Source organism: Cavia porcellus, unplaced genomic scaffold, assembly GCF_034190915.1.
Source record: "Cavia porcellus strain 051 isolate PalLab524CR breed Dunkin Hartley unplaced genomic scaffold, mCavPor4.1 scaffold_24, whole genome shotgun sequence".
Lineage (NCBI taxonomy): Eukaryota > Metazoa > Chordata > Mammalia > Rodentia > Caviidae > Cavia > Cavia porcellus.
Window position 1 is genome coordinate 54,851,303 of NW_026947507.1, and position 7,383 is coordinate 54,858,685.

Consider the following 7,383-nt stretch of genomic DNA (forward strand, 5'->3'; position numbering starts at 1 on the left):
GCTAGCGTCGGCCCTTCAGCATGTAAGATGTACTTTCCAAACCTGAGGAAGTGATACCCCGTTTTATTATTTGAGTATCGTTTGTTGGGAATATTTCTCTTGCTGTCTTTCTCTCTCCCTCTCTCCTGTTTGTATTTAACTCTATGCTGTCATTACCTATTGTGTGCCAGCAACTTGCAAAGTTTTTAAAATACATAAGAGCTAATGCTTGAGATAATCTTGCAAAGTAGATTTCACAGTTCACAATTTTATTTTTATTTATTTATTTACTTGGTACTGGGCTTTGAATTCACGACCTCACTCTTGCCAGGCACGTGCTTATGCCACTGAGCTAAATCCCCAACCTCCACAGTTCACGATTTAAATCTGAAGATATTCCGGTTATGAGCAGTTAAATCACTCATAAGTAATCAGTAGCACACAAAAATTTAAAGTTCCACTTCAATTCTAATATTCATATGTTTTCTATGAATTCATGCTGTCTGTTCATAACATGAAATGTGAAGAAATGGGAGAGAAGAGACTGTGAGAGAGACAGAGAAACGAACGTGGGGAAATGGTCAGAAAATCTTGGGGGTCAAAGCACACGTCACACAAGAGATGAAACGGGCACTCTCAACTTACGTTTCCATACCATCATAACTTGCTGGATGTGGTACAAATTTAAGAAATCATTGTGTTGATTTTGTACTTGTGAAATACCAAGCTACTCTATGTAGCTGACTCTGACGTATTTCCTTTGTTCGACAAAGTAGCTTTTGCTACTTTTGTGTGAAAATAATGCTGTCAGCACTGAAGACAGCACCACCTTCCCGTGATGTGACAGATGAGACTGAGGGTCCTTCACGTGTGATACCTACTACAGCTCTCACATCCATCCCACAGAGCAGGCACAGTATTCCAACCGTCCCTGTTTTACAGATGAGGAAACCGAGTTTCAGGTGGCTCGTCGATGTGCCCAGGGGTTCACCAGGGCAAACTCTGGAGCCAGGGGTCTGCCTGGCTTCAAGTCCAGGTTTCCTCCTCCATCAGGACCCCAGGGTGTGGCCTCTGTAGAGACGGGTTCAAATACGACTTTTAAGAAGTGTTTGTTAGGACGGAAAGAAGCAAAATGATTAGCTTTGGAAAGTGGGGTACTGAATGCACAAGATTCGAAATGTGACTGTCCTTGATTTGTTCACCTGGCCAGGTGAACAGGAAGAGAGAGGACTGCTTCCCTCACATTGTCATTGTTCTCCTGCTGTTGCTTCGAGGGAATTATTCTGTGTTAAAACAAATATTTACAGCTGTTGGGGTTCGGACAACTATATCCAAACACAGCACCAGAGCTTGCTGAGTGCTTTGCATTGAAGGAGACAGGAAAGCCAGGCGGCGGGCACAGACGGGGAGCCTCCCTGCCCTCCCGCTCCCTGGCCTACCCACGGAGAAGCCTCGGGAGAGCTCTTGGTCTGACAGTCTATTATGAGAGGCTCTTTCCAGAGGGGAGAAGCTTACTGCATACTGGGAGGGGGGAATGTTACACACAGAGGCCTTGCTCAGGTCCCGCTCAGGCTCTGACCACTGATCAAACTCTTCTGTCCAGTTGCACTTCTACGTGGCTGTCCACTTCCAACAAACCAAAGGATAAAAACTGAGTTGTCTGAGGGTCTTGGTTTCCAAAGGCTCCATGTCATATAAAACTTGGATTAATAAATCTGTCATTGTCTTACTCAGTTTTCTGTTGCTAACAATGCAGTATCATGGACTGGGTGTGTTATAGAGATAACAGATTTATTTTGGCTCACAGTTCTGGTCTGAGGTCAAGGGGCCATGTCTGGTGATGGCTTTTCTGCCAGCAGAAGTTCAAGGTGACATATGACATCCTGTGGAAGAGACAGGGATAAATCCCAACAGGAATTTTGCAGGGCGCACACCACTCTCAAGCCATGGCAGTGCGCTCTTCTTCCCTTGCTAACCTGCTTGGGTTACAGAGCGGTGGTCGTGGCTATGGTGACATCAAGGACAGGGCCCCTCCTTTCCCATCCCACTCTCACACACTCATGCGCCTCTTCCCTCTCACCTTTGAGACTCCTCTTTCTTGCACCAGCTTACCATGTTGCCCAGCTCACCGGGGTTCTGCAGCTCAGTGAAGCTGGTGAGGGTGACTCACACAACACGCAGTGCCTTGTCGCGTTCTCACGTTCTTGACCTTAATTTCCATTCCATTTCCGCTGCCTTGTCCCGTAAACTCAAGCAAAACTCATCAGCATTAGACCTAAACCACCTCTAAGCTGTGATGCTGTAACGTTTTCTTTGTGATGATGACTTCTGATAGTTTTCCTGTTCTTTTTTAAACAACTCGAGGCACCCAAGTTTTTCTATCATTTCCTGCTTTGTAACACTCTCTTCCTTTTGAGACTCTAAGGCCTGACTCTCTCACCGTGGTTCTCATACTTCTTTCCCCATGGTTGCTGACCTTTACTGAACACAGAATCTTCTGGTATAACAGGAAGCGGAGTAGAGGACTGAGGAAAAAGGGTGAAGAAGCAATGGAAATGGTGGTCTGTGTGAAAAGAACAGAGTCACTGAAAACTACCGAGAGGTTAGCAGGCCAGAGAGCGCGTTCCAGACTCCTGATGATTGTTACTTTAAGATGTAAGAGACTTTAGCATGTTTACGAGCTTAAAGGTAAATGATAGTAGAGAGGAAATGAGAGGGAGAGAGCAAATGATTCAAGCAGCCAAAGCTGAGAGTGAACACAAGCAAGGAACCCTGAGTCTCAACGCCACAGACACAGAGAAGCATCCAGAAGGAGAAATGGAGGAAGGCTGTGGAGCTGCAGAGACCTCGCCAGAGGGCACCTAGTTTCTCACAGCAGGCCTTGTGTTACTTTGCCCAGGGTTGAGCCCTGCGCTCTGCCTGGACTTAGGACATTCTTGTCTCAAGTCTTTAAAAGGTCTCTGTCAAAGGTCACTTCCTGTGACTCCTTCTCCCGACCAGACTATGGTGTTCTCAGTGTTTGTGGTTCACTCCGTGCCATTATTACAGTCACATGTAGAGAAAAGCATCTGTTTCTGTCACTACTGTCGCTGTCATACCTAGAACAGTGGCTGCAAACTGGAGTTTCTCTGTAAATATTTCTGGAATAAATGCATAGAACAGTGTTTGACGAGCTGGGAACATCAGGATGATCCCATGATAGACGGAAGAATGACAAGCAGTAAAATCTGGCTGAGGCTCAGGCAATGACACAGGGACGGTGACCAGATCAACGCCCGTCTCAGTAGTGACCAGAGGACTTGTCACTGGAACAGCTACAAAGCAAAATAAGAAATTCACAAAAGCTCCCAAGAATGTTAATAAAAATTAATTCAAAGTAATAAATAATAAAAATTCCCAAGAATATTACCTATTTCAACGTTTTATGTGAAGAAAGTAATATATAGTGCTAGACATTTTAAAATTCTTTTTCATACCATATTAATTCTAGAAAGTTTATGTAAGTATAAAACTGAAATTATAAGGTATTATAAAATATGTAAGAGAATTATTTTTAAATATTAGAGTAAGATAATTTAAGCCAACTTCAAAGGCTAAAATAACAAAACAGTGATGTTTAAAATGTGTCTTCAGACCCACTCAAAAATCTGGACAAAATCCACCACCTTTCATTTTCTCACATACCTAAAAAGTGGAGGAATGTTTCAACAGGAATAACTGATAAAATTTCTCAAGGAAAAAAACATGGTTTGTCTTTCTTCCTAAACTATAACTTGCTTGAGAAAGAAATCTATGATATTTCACACTAGATAAATATCTGTCCAATACATGACTTAATAAATGGCCAGAAGTCAACGTGGAAACATACTGGAAGACGACTTTGGCCGAATAGTTTTATTTTTACTTGTACTGTAAACTTTTTGCAAATACAGGGTGGCTTCTGTTTGTCGTACAGCGCTGGGGATCAAGCCCAGGCTTGGCACACGCCAAATGCCCTACCACGAGCCACATCCAGCCCCCAAAATAGTCACTGTTACATGAGCTTTAATAATACGATTATACAGTGACACACATTAATTTTTAATGATACAAGCAATCTCTAACAGGACCTAAAGAATGTCCTTTGTTATATAATTTTCTAAAGGAGACTCCTTACAGTTAAGTAGCTATGTTGAACCTGTGTCATGAATGGGCATGCCATTCATTTCAACAAAGCACACAGTTTTCATGTGCTGGACACACTGACTGCTTTCTTAATTTCCCTGTATAGAGCTGGAGTTTGAGATCAAGTCCAAGCAGCCAGCAGTGAGCACAGGCCGCCCAGGGGACTGCAGTGGTGAGCTGCCTTCTCCTCGTACATGTGGCTGATCTTTCTCCTGGGTTTTAAACTCATGAACTGTAAATCCACCCATTGCTCTGGTGATAAACTGCATCAACACTGGGACCAGACTAACATCACAATACTGAATTTTTAACTTTACATCCACACTAGTGAAGTTTTTGTATGTTTTCTACACAATGCACTCGAAGTGCTGATCTAGTCACAGAGTCTTACAGAAAAAGGCCACAGAGAATTTCTTTTACAGTGCAGTCTTTTCTCCCTCAGAAAATGTACTGTCATTCACCAAGAGGAACTATTTCAAGTTGGCTCAGTTATGTTCATTATAGCTCAAAGGTGTGAAGTCTGGTTGCCCAAAGGGCATTTTAGAAGCTAGGAGTTGTCCACAAACTGCTCTCTGATGTTACCGAAGTGAGTGAGTAATGACCAAACCAAGATGCTGAAATGGTGCCCTGAGCCCCACACAAAGCTGCAGTTGCCATGTGCCGGCTAAAAATGCCACCTAAGACAAAGTGAACAGGGAAGCAGCCGAGAATGCACCCTCCTTTGGGTCCAGATGCTCTGTTGAAGATTCTTCCTAAAAAGGTTTGGTTCTCTGTCTTCCACCACCTTAGGGGCTTTCCATAGTTTCCACGCTTTTGACAGAAGCATAATTAAACCTTTCATTCTGGACACAGTGCTCTCCTCACCTCTGCTCTCAAGCCGACAGGAATGGCTAACTCTGAGGGTGACTCCTGAGTCCTTTGTCCCTCATCTGATTACTCTCCTGTGCCTGGCGTTACACACACACACACACACACACACATATGCTGGACTAAACTCAGAAGTAATCAGCTTCAGCAGTGACCATCAGCAGCACCTAGCCTCCTGCCTCCCGTGGTGGAGCCATGCAATGGGTATGTCCTATCCATGGACACATGTCCTATGTGCCCATTCTATTAAGCAAAGGAGATTTCTTAGCTGTGGCACTAGGTGAGAGACCAGGAAATGAGCATCAAAAAGATGTTTGAAGGAAGGTAGCAAATCAGAGGGGTTGTCGCTGTCTGAAGTGAGTCTCCAAGTGCAAGAATGGGCTGCAAATCCGAAGAGCTGCGTGTGGCAGCTCAGTTTCTGCACCCTCGTATGGTTCTCTGCGCCTGGTGTTAGCTCTCTGCACTCAGCTTGCACTCACTGCTCACAGTTCACTCTGAATAACCAGCTCCCCAGTGCCAGCGCCCCCGACGAGGCCTTCTTTTTGTTCTTAGGATAAAGCTCTGCGTCATCTGACTAAGTAAATGCTCTCACTCTCTTGTCCTCACGTCAAACTACAGGTTACATCAGAACACTACAAAAGAAAGAAAGAAGAAAAAGAGAAGCACCTTCAACAGCTTCCTGTTCCCTGGAGGCTCCAGGCCGGGTTCCCTGCTTGCCTGGACTCAGACGTCTTCTTTCACTTCCATTGCTAAGCTTTGCTTTGATGGCTCACGGTCTCCTTCCTTCTCCCTTCCTCTTTTCTCACTGTTTTTCTGTGTTCTCCCTCACCCTGTCCTTCGCATGCCTAAGTCTGTCCAGGGGGGCCTACATCCCACCCCATCCACGTGGCTTACTTCATTTCTGCCATCAAAAAAACACGCTCACTGGCCACAGCTCGGGCTCTCGGGCTTCTTGGGGTGCAGCCTGGTCCGCCCCTCCTCTCCCTTCCTTCCCCAGAGCTGTAAGCAGGGAGCTGCCCTGTTCACCCAGCTTCCAGCAGCCGTGACACCCTGGGTTGCACTCACTCAGCGAATACTTGGGTATTAAGTGACTGTCTGCAGCCATCAGAACCAATCTGTCCGGGAATCTCCAGAGCCCAAACGACTACTGACTTCTTTTGTCTACTGTGGGCAAAGCGGGAGTGCCAAACAGTCCTAGAATAAACGAATATGTTCCAAAAGATGAAGAATCACAAAGCAAAGAGAATCACAGGGAGATGATCACACTGTGCACTGACTGTTTTGCCCTGAAGGCCTCAAGGCCTTTAATTAAACAGTTTAACCATGGGAGGCATGGGATGGAATGTGTTCCTAATTAATGTTTTAAACTCGTTATGCTTCTGGGCCAGGAAATGTAATAACTGCAGAAGAATTTGGAAATTATTTCCACAGAGATCATGGCAGGGTTTCTTTCTTCTATTTTTTTTTTTTTTTTAATTATGAAATTCAGTCAGAGCTCTTGGAGGAGGCCTGTGCGTGCTATGAGCTGAGCCCATACCAGAAACCCAATGGGTCAGGGCCTGAAAGGGGCAGTTTGGTTCAGGTGAGAAACAACACTGGTCTCAAATCTCTTTTCCTCTGTCTTAAAAGACTGCATAGTGTGGCCAAGATGGTTTGTTGATTCGGTTCCAAAGATGCTTGTACAGAAAGTACCGTTGTTCCCAGAGCAACCAAGGACATCCTTTGGCATTTGTAGGAAGTGGAGATCACAGACAGGATCTTGCTCCCAGGTCCCATAGGCCCCTGCGGTCACTTCCTTCTCCCTGCAGCAGGAAGTGATGGTTGCTTCTTTGTTTGGAATCAGAAGTAATTGGCTCATGGTAAAAGGCCCTGTGCATGAAAACACCTCTTAATTCCTGGCACTGAATTCACGGTGCTTCATACACATTCAAAGGAATGTAGCCATGTGTCATGGCCCCAGCCACTTCTTGTCTTCACTTGGTTTTAGGAACGGTAGGGTGCTCCCACCAAAAAATAAATAGTAAATAAACAAATAAACTTCAAAAAGAGCATTCTAAGGATTCACACAATCGTTTTCCCTGGTTAAATTACTGATTCTAATATTTAAAGAAAAAAAGATTTTTATTTAAAAGAAATTCTCTCACTTCCCCGATTTTTCTCCAGTTCAGTTATTTGAAGGACTCACAATGGTTTTGTCCTTCTTTCTGCCCTTTCCTCTACACGGAAAAGACACATGAATGAGCTACAGATTCCCAAAATCAATTTTCTTCATTCTGTTTTATAATGTTGAGAAGATATTTGAGAAACCAAAAATATTAGATTTACAAGCTAGGGTGCCACTTTTGATTCTGGGATCACTCTCAGAGCAAAGTC

The 7,383-nt window shown here is 44.3% G+C and overlaps 1 long non-coding RNA gene across 1 annotated transcript; it reads right to left on the reverse strand.

Annotated features, from left to right (window-relative positions):
- Positions 1-231: 231 nt before the first annotated feature.
- On the reverse strand, positions 232-6,386 carry LOC134472780 (uncharacterized). The gene is made up of 2 exons (XR_010042761.1): positions 5,677-6,386; positions 232-3,293 (listed from the first exon to the last, which is right to left on the reverse strand). It is a non-coding gene; the product is annotated as an uncharacterized LOC134472780 (long non-coding RNA).
- Between the last annotated feature and the right edge of the window lie 997 nt (positions 6,387-7,383).